Source organism: Rhinopithecus roxellana, chromosome 21 (genome assembly GCF_007565055.1).
Source record: "Rhinopithecus roxellana isolate Shanxi Qingling chromosome 21, ASM756505v1, whole genome shotgun sequence".
Classification (NCBI taxonomy): Eukaryota; Metazoa; Chordata; class Mammalia; order Primates; family Cercopithecidae; genus Rhinopithecus; species Rhinopithecus roxellana.
The window spans coordinates 67,174,872-67,192,480 of NC_044569.1; the positions used below are offsets into that span (position 1 = coordinate 67,174,872).

At 40.4% G+C, this 17,609-nt stretch overlaps 1 protein-coding gene across 1 annotated transcript in view; it reads left to right on the plus strand.

Annotated features, from left to right (window-relative positions):
• PHLPP1 (PH domain and leucine rich repeat protein phosphatase 1) overlaps positions 1-17,609 on the plus strand; it is a 271,730-nt gene that overhangs the window by 149,981 nt on the left and 104,140 nt on the right. The window lies entirely within an intron of this gene.

Below are 17,609 nucleotides of genomic sequence, written 5' to 3' on the forward strand. Positions count from 1 at the left end.
TTTATTTTTTTATTTTTTTATTTTATTGAGACAAAGTCTTGCTCTGTCTCTCAGACTGGAGTGCAGTGGCGTGATCCCGGCTCATTGCAGCCTCCTCCTGGGCCCAAGTGATTCACCTGCCTCAGCCTCCAGAGTAGCTGGGATTACAGGTGCCCACGCCCTCTTAATTTTTGTATTTTTAGTAGAGACAGGGTTTCACCATGTTGGCCAGGCTGGTCTTGAACTCCTGACCTCAAGTGATCTACCCTTCTTGGCCTCCCAAAGTGCTGTGATTACAGGCATGAGCCACCATGTCTGGCCTAGAATGTGCTCATTTATAACTAGAAAAGAGGGACTTGACTTGCCTGTCTCCAAAACAGATTTAAGAATTTACCACATTCATTTCCTTTCCTCTTTGGAGCAGTGATCAGTCTTCATTCTGTGGTAAATTAAACCTTTGATACTTATATATTTGTTGCAAATATGTAGACTGTGTAACTGCGAAGAATATAACTTTTAAATAAATAATTGCTAGTTCATTTGTTTTTACATGACTGATATGATCAGGAATTAAAAAATATGATAACCATTGTGATTCTGTTTATGGTTTTTAACATCCAGAAAAAATAATCCAATACTTGCTTATAAAGTTTGTGGATGTAATTGGGAAATGGAAGAGTATTTTAATTGTCTTTTTAGGTAATTGTGAATATCCTTCCTTGATACTATACCAAAACTTGACAAGTGGTCATTTCTTAAATGTTAGTTCTAATATGGAATCTAAATCTCTATTCGTGAGCTTTTTGAATTCTTTAACGGTAGGATCCATTGATCTGACTTGCAGTTTGATTTGACTCTTTACCCATGCATCACTTTGTTGCATTAAGTGTTGGTCATTTGGAGAGTACTGCTTCGTTGTGTAACACAGATACTCCAAATGTTAATATATTTTATTATGGAATTTTAAGAATTCATATTTGTTAATATCACCACTGATTTATTTTTGTTTGTTTGTTTGTTTGTTTTTGAGATGGAGTCTCACTCTGTCGCCCAGGCAGGAGTGCAGTGGTGCGATCTTGGTTCACTGCAACCTCTGCCTCCTGGGTTCTAGCGATTTTCCCGCCTCAACCTCTAGAGTAGCTGGGATTACAGGCCTGCCCCCAACACCTGGCTAATTTTTTGTATTTTTAGTAGAGATAGGATTTCTCCATGTTGGCCAGGCTGGTCTCGAACTCCTGACCTGAAGTGATCCGCCCACCTTGGCCTCCCAAAGTGCTGGGATTACAGGCGTGAGCCACCGTGCCCGGCCAATATCACCACTGATTTATCAGTAAAGTCTTTTAAGTATTGGGGTGTTGTTAAGCTTACTGTGGAAACGAGTTTCCACAATTTTAATTTTTAATTAGAAATGTGAAGGCCATTATTGGCAGCATATGCCATCAGTTGTTTTCCAGTAAGCTGCCTTCTCACTTCATTTTTGAGAAAATGTCTGCCAAATACCCAAGTATGAATAATAATCGTTTGTCAGTTGTTCTTTCAAGTAAAAATGGGATTCTCTGTAAACAGTGACTGGTTTGGCCCACAACTCACATCATCAGATAAGTGTTTTCCTTGAGATAACTATCATACTTCAGTGTGTACCAGAAGTGCTTTTTTGTGTACCTCCTATTTTATCACCCAGAAAATTAAAAAGACATACACTCAGGGGTTGGGATGTAATAAGAAATGACTTTCCTGTGTCATCAAGGACATTCTTAAGTAAAACTGGCATTACAATTTTTTTAAAGAATATTTTTACTGTGGTTGCCTGGAAGAAAAGAATAGAGAAGAATATAATGACAACTGGGACAGTTTGGTGCTGCAGTGAATTAATTACATAGGCAGTCGAGACTCTAATAAGGATATTTTGCTCCAGCAATTCCTGATTGTCCCCTGTAGCTGACGTATACTATGAAAGTTACCACTGTGGTATTCTTTTTATTTTTTTTAATTGAAATCAAGTTTATTAAGAAAGTAAAGGAATAAAGAATGGCTTACTCCATAGGCAAAGCAGCCAGCCCTAAGGGCTGCTGGTTGGCTACTTTTATGGTTCTTTCTTTCTTTTTCTTTTTTTTTTTTTTGAGACATTGTTTTGCTGTCACCCAGGCTGGAGTGCAGTGGCAGCTCACTGCAGCCTTCGCCTCCTGGGCTCAAGTGATCCTCCTGCCTCAGACTCCCAGATAGCTGGGATTACAGGCAGGCAGCACCACCATGCACAGCTAGAATTTATATTTTTAGTAGAGATGGGGTTTCACCATCTTGCCAGGCTGGTTTTGAACTCTTGAACTCAAGTGATCCGCCCACCTCGGCCTCCCAAAGTGCCCGGCCTATGGTTATTTCTTGATTGCATGCTGAACCAAGGGGTAGATTATTTATGAGTTTGCTGGGAAAGGGGTAGCCAAGTCCCAGAACTAAGGGTCCCTCCCCTTTTTAGACTATGTAGGTTAACTTTCTGATATTGCCATGGGATTTGTAAACTGTCATGGTGCTGGTGGGAGTGTCTCAGCATGCTAATGCATTATAATCAGCATACAATGAGCAGTGAGGACAGCCAGAGGTCACTTTCATCACCATTTTGGTTTTGGTGACTTTTGGCCAGCTTCTTTACCACATCCTGTTTTATCAGCAAGATCTTTGTGACCTGTATCTTGTGTTGACCTCCTATTTCATGTGTAAGTAAGAATACCTAACCTCCTGGGAATGCAGCAGCCCAGTAGGGGTAAGCCTTATTTTACCCAGCCCCTGTTCAAGATGGAGTCACTCAGGTTTGAATGCCTCTGACATATTTACCCCTTCCGTTTTATTTTTTTTATTTTTTAAAATTTGTTTATTTATTTTTGTTTATTTTTTTGAGACAGAGTCTTGCTCCTGTCGCCCAGACTGGAGTGCAGTGGTGCAGTCTCAGCTCACTGCAACCTCCACCTCCCGGCTTCAAGCAGTTCTCCTATCTCAGCCTCCCGAGTAGCAGGGACTACAGGCGCCCGCCACCACTTCCACCTAATTTTTGTATTTTTAGTAGAGGTGGGGGTTTCACCATGTTGGCCAGGCTGGTCTCGAACTCCTGACCTCAGGTAGTCCGCCCACCTCGGCCTCCCAAAGTGCTGGGATTACAGACGTGAGCTACTGCGCCCGGCTGCCTCTCCCTTTTATAAGGAGATCTTTAATCCTAAGGGTTGTAGAGGAATGAAGATCCATCTTCTGTAACTTCTTCAGGCTGAAGAGGGACAGTGATATTCCTGCCTAACTGTGAGGGCCTCTTATATTCAAGGTAGAGAGGAGGTCATTGATCAAAGGGTTGATCTGGCGAGGGCCATTGATAACTGTGAGTTCCAACAAGAGGTGCTATCTGGAAGACTAGTAAGTGTTCAGTTTAAGAAAACATTCAGTAAGCTTATCTGCATTCCTACACAAAGAGTACAACAGCAATATATTCTACAACAGTGAAAAAAAAAAAAGATAAGCAAAATTATCCCAAGTAAACTAAATAAGAAGGCTTTCTATTAACTAGGCAGTTATGGAACCAAGCTGATATGGGGTCCCTAGCTGATTCCAGTACATGCCCAGAATTAGAATACTGATCAAGATGTTTATATTACCCATCCCTTTTGTTTCTTCTGAGCAGCAGCAGAGATCACTGGTTGGTTCACGGGAATAAGTAGGATTAGTCTAAATTGCAGGAAAGAACCCTCAAAAACGACTGAGACTAGAATCTAATAACAGGTATACCATAGTTCTTGAAACATAATTTTTCTCTCTTCAGTCTCCCATTTTCACTAAAGACAAATGATAGGACTGATTTGTTTGCAAAATACTTAAGCTTAGGTTTTATATGCTCTATGTATTGTTATTAATTTTGGACTGGCTGGATGCAATGGCCCAGTCCTATAATCCCAACACTTTGGGAAGCTGAGGCAGGAAGATAGCTTGAGACCAGGAGTTTGAAACCAGCCTGTCAATGTCGTTGAGACCCCATCTCTATGAAAGAAAAATTTTAAAATTAGCTGGGTATAGTAGCACATGCTTGTAGTCTCAGCTACTTGGGAGGCTGAGGCATGAGGATTGCTTGAGCCCAGTAATTTGAGGCTGCAGTGAGCCATGATTACACTACTGCACTCCAGCCTAGGCAACAGAGGGAGAGCCTATTTCAAAAATAAATAAAATAAAATAAATAAAATACTGGCACCACAACAGTAAAGTTAATATACTTTTTTTTTCTTTCTGCTGAAAGGTTATAATCATTATTATCATTTTGTTTGTTTCTGGAGCTACCCGTCATGAACTATCATCAATCAGTGTGTTCTGAGATTTGAAATTATTGGGAAATATTTTTGCATATTTCACAGAAGTGTAGACTTTTGTACTTCTATTATAGAACATCAAAGACTTTCTATCATACTGCCAAATCCTGATGTCTTAGAACAGAATGGGGCATTAGAATTCATCCAGACTATCAACCTAAATGCCCATCAATGAGAAACTGGATAAAGAAATGTGATACACCATGGAATACTATGCAGCCATAAAAAATGAAATTATGTCCTTTTCAGGGACATGGATGGAGCTGGAGGCTGTTATTCTTAGCAAACTAATGCAGGAACAGAAAACCAAATACTGCATGTTCTTACTTATAAGTGGGTGTCAAGTGATGAGAACACATGGACACGTAGAGGGAAACAGCACACAGTGGGGCCTACTGGAGGTTGGAGGGCAGGAAGAAGGAGAGGATTAGGAAAAATAACAGATACTAGGTGTAGTACCTGGGTGATGAAATATATGTATAACAGACCCTCATGACACACATTCACCTGTGTAACAAACCTGCTCATGTAGCCTTGAACTTAAAATAAAAGTTAAAAAAAAAATCATCCAACCTAATGCTCTCTTTTAAAGATGGGGTCTATGGGGATGTTAACTGCCAAATTCAGTTTAACAGTTACCTTTTAGGGAGACGGGGATAGGATTAGTGAATGGTTTGAACAAGGTTTCAACTATGTCTGTAATGTTTACTTCTTTAAAAAGAAAAATGAGAGGCCAAAAGGTTTTTTTGTTTGTTTTGTTTTGTTTTGGAGACAGAGCCTCACTCTGTTGCCTGGCTGGAGTGCAATGGTGCGATCTTGACTCACTGCAACCTCTGCCCCCCAGGTTCAAGCGATTCTCCTGCCTCAGCCTCCTGAGTAGCTGGGACTACAGGCACCCACCACCATGCCTGGCTAATTTTTGTAGTTTTAGTAGAGGCAGGGTTTCGCCATGTTGGCCAGGCTGGTCTCAAACTTCTGACCTCAGGTGATCCACCCATCTTGGCCTCCCAAAGTGCTGGGATTACAGGCATGAGCCACCACGCCTGGCCCAAAAGGTTAATATTTGAAAACGCTGTATAGTTAATACCTGGATGAATGTTACAGTTTTCTGCATTTTTTACTTGAGTATTTCATAATAATCCAAACATTTTAAACCTAAACAAAAAGAAAATTAAAATGCTTCTTTTTACATAGAAGAATATGATGCTCCCAAAGAGCCAGTATTTGTGGAATAAATATCCAGGTGGAGGGATATTTTGGGCATGACCTACTTCAGGAGGATTCAGGTTCTGTCTTGCCATTTAGTTCTTACAGTCATTGACTTGATCCCCCATGTCTGTTGATTCTGTGTGGTGTCTTTTGAGCTCATCCTGCTTTCTCCTCTGCTTCCATCCCTCTACTACACACACGCTCTCTCCCCAGCTGTTATAGTAAAAGTACTTCTCATCTCTCACCTGGTCTGTTGCGCTACCTGTGAGAGCTGATTGTCTTGTTGTCATTTTCCCTCTGCAGGTTAGCCCTATTTTTGTTGCCCGCTGTTTTTTACATTTCTTGGTTTTGTTTTATTTTGTATTTTTAAAAATTTAAGCCTTTTCCTTTATCAAAGTAACACCCTATATAGATTTTTAAAGATCTTAATAAGCAGTGAAGTTTACAATAAGAAGCAGGTGCCTAAAGTTCCAGCCCCTCCGTACATCCAAGTCCTGCTGCCTAGACAACCCTTTTGAATCTTTTGGCTCTTTCTGCTGTTTTCCTTTCTCTTTCTAAATATTATGCATATACTGCTATGTTTTGATTTTTCATTATTGGACATTATATGTTGACCCATTACTATGGAAGAACAGGATTTCATTCGTTTACATTGTCTCACACTCCCTCTATCCCACACCACATGTACTACTCTTTCCCCATCCTCTCAATATATAGGTATTAATTTTTGGTTAAGTCAGTGCTCACTATTTACGTTATTATGAGCCTGGAACTTATTCAAGCTAAGGGATTTAATTGCAGTGATTATATTTCCTTTCTTGTGCTGGCTTGATAGCAGCCTCACTTTATCACTTGTATACTTTTCTTTTTCCCTAGTATTTGTAGGCTTTCTGACGGAATTCTTATATTCCTCTCAGCACCTTTTTCTTGGAGACTTTTTTCTTCCTGGAGCCAGGGTAGGTGCTTGTTCTTCTGGCCTGCTACACAGCAAAGACAGTGTGTGGACCTTTTCCTCAGGGGGTGTCAGTTTACTAGAGAAGCCCTTTGGTATTCTGCCAGGGCAATGCATGCCAAGATTCAGGGTAGTTAGTGCAAAAGAGAGGAGGAATCTCAAGGTTTAGTATGTGGATTTTAATTTAACTTCCCTGTTTTCAGAACAGTGTTTTCTGTTATGCTTGGTAACTTTTTTCTTTTCAATTTATGAGAAGTATTTCGACACTTAAGTAATTACAAAGAATTAAACAATACTACAGATTATACCGTCGTCCTTTGACAATCATGTCTTATTTTAACTTCCATAAGCCAGTTTCTATAGCATTGCATGCATACCAAATTGATAAAGGATAACTTCAGACTATTTTAGATAAAAGTTGGATCTTACCTGTAATCCTAGCACTTTGGGAGGCTAAGGTGGGTGGATGATTTGAGGTCATGTTGGCCAGCCTGGCCAACATGGTGAAACCCGTCTCTACTAAAAATACAAAAAAAATAGCTAGGCATCATGGCGCACACCTGTAATCCCAGCTCCTTGGGAGCCTAAGGCAGGAGAATCACTTGAACCTGGGAGGCAGAGGTTGCAGTAAGCCGAAATGGTACCACTGCACTCTCCAGCCTGAGCGACAGAGCGAGACTCTGTCTCAGAAAAAAAAAAAAATTGTATCTTAAAATTGTATATGTAAACATTAACATTAAATGCACAAATTTAGTTAATACTTTGTTTTCAATGACATTTATTTTCTCTAATTTCCCAAACCTATCATTGATCAGAAAAATAATTGTAAAGAACACATGTCTGATAAGACAGTATTACTGAGCCATGTGGTATGAAAGGAGATAAAGGAGTCTTTGATATTACCCAGATGGACTTCTGGAATTATCTTTTTAGAGACCATATGTTCAGTAATCAGCATCTCAGAAAATGAGTATATTACACTGAGACTGAAATATTTTGAATATAAAAGTAAACTAAGTCACTGGACATGAGCCATCTTTCAGCTGTTGTTTAAAATCTTAAGATGAATCATTGAGAATACTCAAGCTGTATGTATAACTAAGTAAGAAATTAACTCAGTGGTTTTCATTCTCTTATTGCTGCTATACTTTGACAAACTATTCTCTCTCCTCCAAATTACCTCCCTGATGCTTTGACAAACTATTCTCTCTCTTCCAGATTACCTCCCTGGGTCAAATGAAGGGCCAAAGAAAGCAGTTTCCCTTTTCATCATGCTGTGTAGTATGCCTGATGTCTTTAAATCAGGGACTCTGGTTCATTTTATTCCAGGGAATTAACTGTCTTCTGCTGGCATTGGGGAGAAGTTCTGGGGTCTTACTCCTCCTTCTGTAACCTTTTGGAAATTCGTAGAAGTATAACAAAAATAGAGAAAAGGCAGATACGAGTGTATAACTTGATGGATTTCCACAAAGTGAACACATCCGTGTAACCAATATACATATTGAGGAAGAGAATATTACCAGCACTCCAGAAACCATCCTTGTACTCTTTCCTTTGTTACCCTAAACATCATCTGCTATCCTGACTTAGAACATCACGAAATAGTTTCACCTGTCTTTGTACTTGGTCTAAATGGAACACACAATATGTGTTTGAGTCCAGCTTCTTTCATTGACTTTTCTTTTAAAAAAGCAAAACAAAGCATACCAAGTGACTTATTATCAGCTTGTACTTTGTATTGTGTAGTATAAGGCAGTGGTTTTGATTTGTTTAAGGTAGAGAATTTTAAAATTTTACACTGCAATAAAAGATTTCTGTTCTTTCTGTTGCTTTAAGCATGGGGAAGGTAGGCCTAGGGGACTTGCTATGTGGCATTGGAGTAACTGGTAAAGCTGCTGTTGTGTTGTTCTTTGGAAAAAACTAGGCTTTAAACCAGTTTCTCTTTCTTTTTATTTTGAGATGAAGTCTCGCTGTAGTCGCCCAGGCTGGAGTGCCGTGGCACGATCTCGGCTCGGCTTACTGCAACCTCTGCCTCCCAGGTTCAAGTGATTCTTTTGCCTCAGCCTCCTGAGTAGCTGGGACTACAGGCGCACGCCAACATGCCCGGCTAATTTTTGTATTTTTAGTAGAGACGGGGGTCTCACCATATTGGTCAGGCTGGTCTCGAACTTCTGACCTTATGATCCACCAGCCTCGGCCTCCCAAAGCGCTGGGATTATAGGTGTGAGCCACTGCACCCAGCCACCAGTTTCTCTTTCATTACACACTACTATGAGGTGTTTGTCTCCCACTTCCATTGTCTAAGAAAGATTTTTATTGCTAAGATTCCAGAGTAATAAGTTGATAAGTACACACATGCACACATACTCCCCTCATACATACATATATTTAATACCAGGAATTAAGTGTATAATGTGTATTTAAGAAAGTGATGTTAGTACTGCAGAAAGCATTCATGTGGTTTTTAAATGTCCAGTCACCTAGTGTGGTGGCTTCGAAATATGCCATATATTTAGTTGCTTATTTTAATTTGTGCGTTTAGGAAATTTGTGGTAATCTCTAATGTATGTTTCACAGGGAACATTTTAGATGCCAAAGGGCAATTTATTTTTATGTTTTTACCTAAGTTTCAAGGAATTAAGTTGTAGGTTACAGTGTTAGGGTAAATAGCCAGGGAGAAACTTAAAGTACAATGTGATTATAACAGGTAGGAGTTCTGAGGCATTTTATCTTAAGCACATTCCCCTTAATTTTTCTTTCTACTACAAATTTTCATCTTTAACAAGTGAGCTATTTTCACAGAACATTTAAATTGGTATTTGCACCAACATTCTAAATCTGGAAAGATGGCATGCTGATGTACACACACAGGTCAGCAGTTTCAGAGGAAAAACATTGTTCTTGGAACTAGTGCTGTTTGTTTTTCCTTTATTGGCATTGGAACTCTTCAAGTTAGTTTTCAAAATATAGAGGAGAGGCAAAATTCAGGGTAATTTTTGGTGGTTTTGATGGTTTCTTTCCTGATTATATGTGTCACCAATAACTATAATACATTGTTTAATTCTTTTATTCATAGATCGTACTTCATTTATGTTAACTATATCTCTAGATGACTCAGATAGTCTTAATACTAAGATTATTGTTATTTGCAATAGGGAATGATTTTTCATAAAATATGGTAAGTTTCTTTGTAGAGTCAGTGAAGAAGACAACTTTTTGCTGATTTAAATTCAAAGGATATAATTTTTTTCCTCTTAATTTCATGTTTTTAATATGATAGCAAAGCTGTATGAACTTATTCGCACTAAATTATAATGGTGTTTGAACATTTTACTGCCCTGTTAAATTTAAATTTAGCTCTGGTTGTTTTTTTTTTTTTGAGATGGAGTGTCACTCTTGTCGCCCAGGCTGGAGTGCAATGGTGCAATCTCGGCTCACTACAACCTCCGCCTCCTGGGTTCAAGCACTTCTTCTGCCTCAGCCTTCTGAGTAGCTGGGATTACAAGTATGCACTACCACACCCGGGCTAATGTTTGTATTATTAGTAAAGATGGAGTTTCACCATGTTGGCCAGTCTGGTCTCCAACTCCTGACCTCAGGTGATCTGCCTGCCTCAGCCTCCCAAAGTGCTGGGATTACAGGCATGAGCCACCATGCCTGACCAAATTTAGCTCTTATAAATTTTTTTTTTTTTTTTTTTTTTAATTTTTTTTTACAGTCTCGGTCTGACCTCCCCCAGGCTGGAGTATAGTGGCACGATCTCGGCTCACTGCAGCCTCCATCTCCCAGGCTTAGGCGATTCTCCTGCCTCAGCCTCCTGAGTAGCTGGGATTGCAGGCGTGTGCCACCATGCCTGGCAGATTTTTGTATTTTTAGTACAGACGGGATTTCACGATGTTGGCCAGGTTGGTCTTGAACTCCTTACCTCAAGTGATCTGCCTGCCTCGGCCTCCCAAAGGGCTGGGATCATAGGCATGAGCTGCTGCACCTGGCCTAGCTCTTATAACTGTGCCATTTATTTATCATTTATTAAAGATTTATAGGGAGGATCATCGAAGGACCTAGAGTTTGTAAATACAGAGGAGGCAAAACTTTACCTGTGCCCTCTAAAAGCCTCCACCTGGGTCTGAGAACTAAGTGGACATAAGGCATTAGCGGGAGAAAAGTGTACAGATTTTTACATGTACATAGGAACCCCCATGGGAAAATGAAGACCTAAAGAAGTGGCAAAATCTAAGTGCTTATATACTAGTTTGAACACAGAGGAAATTGTGGAAAAGTAAGTAAAATATATGGGGAGATCAAAGAAAGATGAGTTATTTTAACAAATGTTGTTTGTACAGAATTGTCTTAGCCTCCATTCCCTGTCTCTCTTTCTTTTTTTTTTTTTGTTCTTTTTTTTTTGTTTTTTGAGACGGAGTCTCGCTCTGTCGCCCAGGCTGGAGTGCAGTGGTGCAATCTCGGCTCACTGCAAGCTCCGCCTCCTGGCTTCACGCCATTCTCCTGCCTCAGCCTCCTGAGTAGCTGGGACTACAGGCCCCCGCCACCTCGCCCGGCTAATTTTTTTGTATTTTTAGTAGAGACGGGGTTTCACCGTGTTAGCCAGGATGGTCTCGATCTCCTGACTTCGTGATCTGCCCGCCTCAGCCTCCCAAAGTGCTGGGATTACAGGCATGAGCCACTGCGCCCGGCCATTCCCTGTCTCTTGTGGTCAGAATGTTGCTTTCCTCCTGCTACATAGAGGGCATCTTTCACAAGGGAGTTTTGTTTCTTGATTTCAAGAAGGGGAGGTCAGAGGCCAGGTGCAGTGGCTCACGCCTATAATCTCGGCTTGGGAGGCCGAGCTGGGCGAATCACTTGAGGCTAGGAGTTTGAAACCAGCCTGGCCAACATGGTGAAACCTTGTCTCAACTAAAACTACAAAAATTAGCCAGCGTGGTGTTGGGCACCTGTAATCCGAGCTACTCCAGAGGCTGAGGCAGGAGAATCACTTAAACCTGGGAGGCGGAGGTTGCAGTGATTGGAGATCGCGCCACTGCACTCCAGCCTGGGGGACAGAGCCAGACTCAGTCTCAAAAAAAATTAGGTGGGGCGCGGTGGCTCACACCTATAATCCCAGCACTTTGGGAGGCTGAAGTGAGTGCATTATTTGAGGTCAGGAGTTCAAGACCAGCCTGGCCAACATGGTGAAATCCCGCCACTGCTAAAAATACAAAAATTACAAAAATTAGCCAGGCATGGTGGCGGGCACCTGTAGTCCCAGCTACTCGGGAGGCTGAGGCAGGAGAATCACTTGATTCCGGGAGGCTTCAATGCAGTGAACTGAGACTGAGCCACTGCATTCCAGCCTGGGCGACAGAGCAAAACTCTGCCTCAAAGAGAGAAAAAAAAAAAAAAAAAAAGGAAGAAAAGGGGAGGTCAGAGCGCTCCTTTTTACACTTGCTGTTTTTCAAGTGCGTTTGGCTCAATATAATCCTTATGCCAAAGTGGTATATTTTGGGGTAGTGTATTCTGCACTCCTTGCTAAGGTATGATAGATCAGAGAATTCTTTTATGGTGATATCCTGCCATGTTTAGAAAAAGGAATAGGAGAATGAAGTCAAAAGCAAAGTTTGATAGTAATAATGTGTGTGTGTGTGTGTGTGTGTGTGTGTGTGTGAGTGTATGTGTGTGTGTTTCCAGTAACTTTGTCCGTGGTACTTGGAAAGTTTGTCACTTAAGTTCAACTAAAATGTCTTTATCTTAGACTATTTTAATTACTAATTATTTCTACCAACCAGTTTAAGAAAGAAGCCTCTGTTCTAGTAAGTACTTGCCAAATTGGTGATAATTAAAATACACTTAAATTGTTTAATTCTATGTGTGGAAACTAGAAAACATATAAAATAACTACTTCATAAATAGAAATATAATGTTTCAATTTTTTTTTATGGTTGGTGGTTATCGCTTCCGTTAATAAAGGAAGTGGATCCACATGGATCTGCTTTCTGGCTTTTGCTGTTTATAAATAAATTGGTATAGAGAAACAAAACTAGCACAGCTAGAAGGTCCTAGCTTGTTCTAGAAATGGAGTTACTTTTATAGGGAGAGCACTATAATTTCAGTAGAAGTTGGTATTTTAAATGACTTGATAAATCATGTACAGTAACTCCTCATTTAATGTCTTATGTAATGAAACCAGTTTTACCGTAGGTTAATTGATATAAACAAGAGTTAAGTTCTTAGGGCATATTTCTGGTCACAACACCACGAAACTACTAAATAAACATCGAAACACTTTTAGTATTAAACATTGCAGTAAATATGAGCTATCCATATACTTAAGAAAGATTAGTAAAGGGCCAGGCGTGGTGGCTCATGCTTGTAATCCCAGCACTTTGGGAGGTTAACGCGGGCGGATCACGAGGTCACAAGTTCGAGACCAGCCTGACCAACATGGTGAAAACCCGTCTCTACTAAAAATACAAAAATTAACTGGGCGTGGTGGTGCATGCCTGTAACTCGTGAGGCTGAGACAGGAGAATCGCTTGAACCTGGGAGGTGGAGTTTGTGGTGAGCCGAGATCACGCCTTTGCACTCCAGCTTGAACAATCAGAGCGAAACTCTGTCTCAAAAAAAATAAAAATAAAAAAATAAAAAGTAAGGCTGGTTGAGGTGACTCACGCCTATAATCCCAGCACTTTGGGAGGCCGAGGCAGGCGGATTACCTGAGGTCAGGAGTTCGAGACCAGCCTGACCAACATGTTGAAACCCTGTCTCTACTAAAAATACAAAAACTTAGTCGGGCATGGTTGTGCGCACCTGTAATCCCAGCTATTCGGGAGACTGAGGCATGAGAATCGTCTGACCCCGGGAAACAGAGGTTGCAGTGAGCTGAGATTGTGCCACTGCACTCCAACCTGAGCGACAGAGCAAGACTCCATCTCAAAAAACAAACAAAAAGGGTAATTATTTACCCAGGTTTTCCAGTTCAGGTTGCTGGTGGCTGGAGCTTCTCCCAGCAGCTAAGAGTGCCAGACAGGAACCAGCCCTGTGTAGGACAGCATCCCGTCACAGGGTGCACACACACACACACACACACACACACACACACACACACACACAGCTGTCTCTCTCTGTCTCTCACTCGCCATGTGGACACACTGGTGAACGTAATGTGCACAGCTTTGGGATGTGGGAGGAAATGAGTACCCCAAGAAAACCCACACAGACAGAGGAGAATGGGCAAACTTCACAAAGACAGTGGTCCTCACCAGGAATTGATTTTTTTCCTCATTAACATTATAGCTAAATGACATTGAATGAAATGACATTGTTCGAGGACCTGCTATATATCTGTAGAATTATTATTATTATTTTTTGAGACGGAGTCTCGCTCTGCCTCTCGGACTGGAGTACAGTGGCGCCATCTCAGCTCACTGCAACCTCCGCCTCCCAGGTTCAAGCGATTCTCATGCCTCAGCCTCTTGAGTAGCTGGGAGTATAGGTGCGTGCCACCACTTCTGGCTAATTTTTTGTATTTTTAGTATAGATGGAGTTTCACTGTGTCAGCCAGGATGGTTTCGGTCTCCTGACCTTATGATCTGTCCTCTTTGGCCTCCCAAAGTGCTGGGATTATAGGTATGAGGCATCGCATATGGACTGTAGAATTCTTAATGTGATTTTTATCATATATGATACGAAAAAAGGCAAAAACAAACAAAGTGCCACCAGCGTTTTTGTTTTCTTAACATTCTCCTTTGGATATTGAATTTTGCCATTGTGTGTTACTATTGTCCCCTGACAGTTTTATAAAATTCTGTGTGATAGTTAAGCCTGTTTTTGTAAAGATACTGTGACGCATGGGAATACAGTATGGCCTTAACTTTTATCACCTTTGTTTTCTATATTTATCTTGTGTGCTCTGCTTGGCTTTGCGTTCTGAGAGGGCAGGAATCAAGTCCCCCTCAGAGGTCATTACTGTTGCTGGGTGAACATTAAATACATACTCCATAAATGAATGCCCACTTGAGTGAATGATGTTGGACACACTTGAGTGAATGGTGACGGAATTGTCTTTATTCATGCAATTATATGTATTCTTCGCAAAAGGTATTTGTAGCAACTTCTTTGCAAAAGGGATTTGTAGCAACTTTTTTTGTTTTTTGAGATGGAGTCTCACTATATCCTCCCCCACAGGTTGGAATGCAGTGGCTTGATCTCAGCTCACTGTAACCTGTGCCTCATGAGTTCAAGTGATTCTCCTGCCTCAGCCTCCCGAGTAGCTGGGATTACAGGTGCCCGCCACCACACCCAGCTAATTTTTGTATTTTTAGTAAAGACGAGGTTTCACCATGTTGGCCAGGCTGGTCTTGAACTCCTGACTTCAGATGATCTGCCTGCCTCAGCCTCCCAAAGTGCTGGGATTACAGGCGTGAGCCACTGTGCCCGGCCTGTAGCAACTTTTAGAAGGAAGTGAGACTGGTAATTTATCATTGTATTTCTCTTTGGTTGAAAGTATGATGAGAAGACAATGTGCACAGTGAGATGATTCAGAAAACCTTACACAGAAAAATGTTTGTAAGAAAGGATTTGAAGTTGGAAAAGGAGATACTAGTTTTAAAATAGACCGTATGAAATTGGACTTCTAAAAAAATATCTATGGTCTATTTCACCATTTTCTAAACTCACTTCACATTCTCTTACCACTCATCTTGCAAGAATGTGCCCCAACTTTTACCTTTGACCACCTGCCAAACCAGACTCAACCTAGCGACTCCTGCCCCACCCTTCAAAGTGTATTTGTAATGGCATTTTTTCCTTGAAGCTTTTAGTTACTTCTCAATTCCATGTGATCTTTTCCTCTTCTGAATTGTTCACTTTCTTTATATGTTTTGTACTTATCAATCCTTTTATAATAAACATCTAAAAATTTCTAAAATCGCCATCTACTTATAAAGTCCTTAATAAATACTTACTGAACTGAATTGTTGGTTTTCCCACCACCAAGGCTAATCAAAATAATGTGATCATAAAACTTTAGGAAGAGAACATTTAGAAATGCTTTGAGCAGTGGAACCATTTCTTGCATTTAGTATTCAAGGTGACTATTTTAAGGGGACATCAGTCACTTAAAATGATGGTTGATCAACCACATTGCATTATATGGCACCTACACATCAATTTCAGGGAACTTAGGAATGATGTGATTGTGTCTTAGAAGCTGTGGTATAAATTGAGTATGTTGTCACCTGAAACAAGTAAAGATTACTTGGGTCAAGAGGGGAGTGAATTCAACACTTGGAGGAAAGACGTGATTTGAGCTCTGATTAGATGTGAAATTTGGTTTAGCTGAAAATGGAGAGATGGAGGGACAGGTCCTCTCATGAGAGAAAGAGGGAGTGAATGGAGTTGGTCGTGCAAGGATGTGGACATAATAGAATGAAAGTATGAAGAAATGAGCAATGAGAAACTCCTAATTATGCATGGCATTTATCAAGTACCTTTCTTCTTAGAAAGCTCAAATTCTACATTTTTAGTCCCCTTGGAGTAGAAAACAAATGACCTTATTTCCTATTCTGCTCTTCTGCTCTTTTGGGGATGTTGGCATTCCAGATGTAAAGTGATTAATGCTAATTACTTATCATTACCAAAAGCCCACATTTCCAGGTTTTATTGAAAGATTTTAGTTTTTGTTTTTATCCATAATTCATGAAAACTTCTTTTAATGGAAATAGTGATAATTCATTAGCATAGTGAAAAGAGTGGCATGCTAAAACATTTTTGCAGTTCATTTGATCGATTTAAACAGCAGCACTTAGAACAATTTCAGCTTATTTGAAGGCACTCTGCTATATAAAAAATGTTAAAGGCAAGCCAGCTGCAGACTGCTGAGGAAAGAGTAAAGCCTATGTAAAAGAAAAACAGCACAAATGCTGCTCATTTGTGCTAGGGTTAGAGATAACCTTGGGAAAGAATTTCCACTACCAGGGTTCCATGAGGCTTGCCAAATGTTTAAGGAATTTCATGGAATGTATGGAATGTCTTTTTGTCAGTTAACTGTTCCCAGAACTGGAAGTTCCTTTCTTATACAGCTTTGCTTTTCAGATGGAATTGTGATCCTCTTGGGAAGCTTTCATTTCACAAGATTCCCATTTTCCTTCCCAAAGAATTTGATCAAAGCAGAGCTGTCAGGTGGTGCTTGGGGCTCCGTGATTGTATATAGCCTTTGATTCTCTTCTTGCCTAATGCTGCCAACCTAATTTATGGCGATAATGGTCTATTTTCATACTCCCTCATGTAGCACATTTTGAATAGGGAGCTCAGAAATAAAATATCAGCCAGGCTATATTAAATTACAATTTGCCCTATTGACTTTTTGGGGTAGTTTAACATGTTCTTTAACATTTATTCCCACTTAAATAGAAGGGAGAGAGGCTGGTATCTTCAAAAGCCTTGGCTTGATTCCAATTCAGTTATTGTATTCTGTCCACTTCCATTCTTTGAGCTCTGTTGAGCTCTTTGCTGTATTCTCTGAGCTTTAACTTAACTGCAAGAGTTTAATGCCAACACTGTATTAGTAGATATTTGCTATTCTGAGTGGTAATCAACTTTACTCTGCACAGCTCCAAGCAGATAGTAATAAGTGTAGAGTAGGAGGGCCAAACTGATGCTTATTTTGTTAATGGTGAAGCGTCATCGTAACTTGGGACTTGGGAACATAACTAACATCTTTGCTGATGACTTCTGAAATAATTCTTCAGAACTATTGCCAGTATGAGAATGCTGATGGAGACCAGTACTCCTCTCCTCCCTCTCTCTGCTACTTCATGTCAAATAAACACATCTAACTCTAGAGCTCATTCAGACAACACAAGCATATCAGTTTTGAAAACTAAGGACTCATGAAAATTTCTGTTTTTCTTTAGTGGCTGTAATTTTGATGTCACTTACCATGCTGTAAACTAATGGAGCTTTGAATGGGAGGAGTCACATTCCTCTTGTCATTTCTCTGGAGTGGTGAGGATGATGACACCAGAGCTGGCAGGATATTTGACAGTGACATCCGTAAAAGCAGGGCACACCCACTCCTCCCTGGTGATGTCTTTTGGACGTAGAATTAATAAGAAAACCTTGGGGAAAGGCTGACTTTC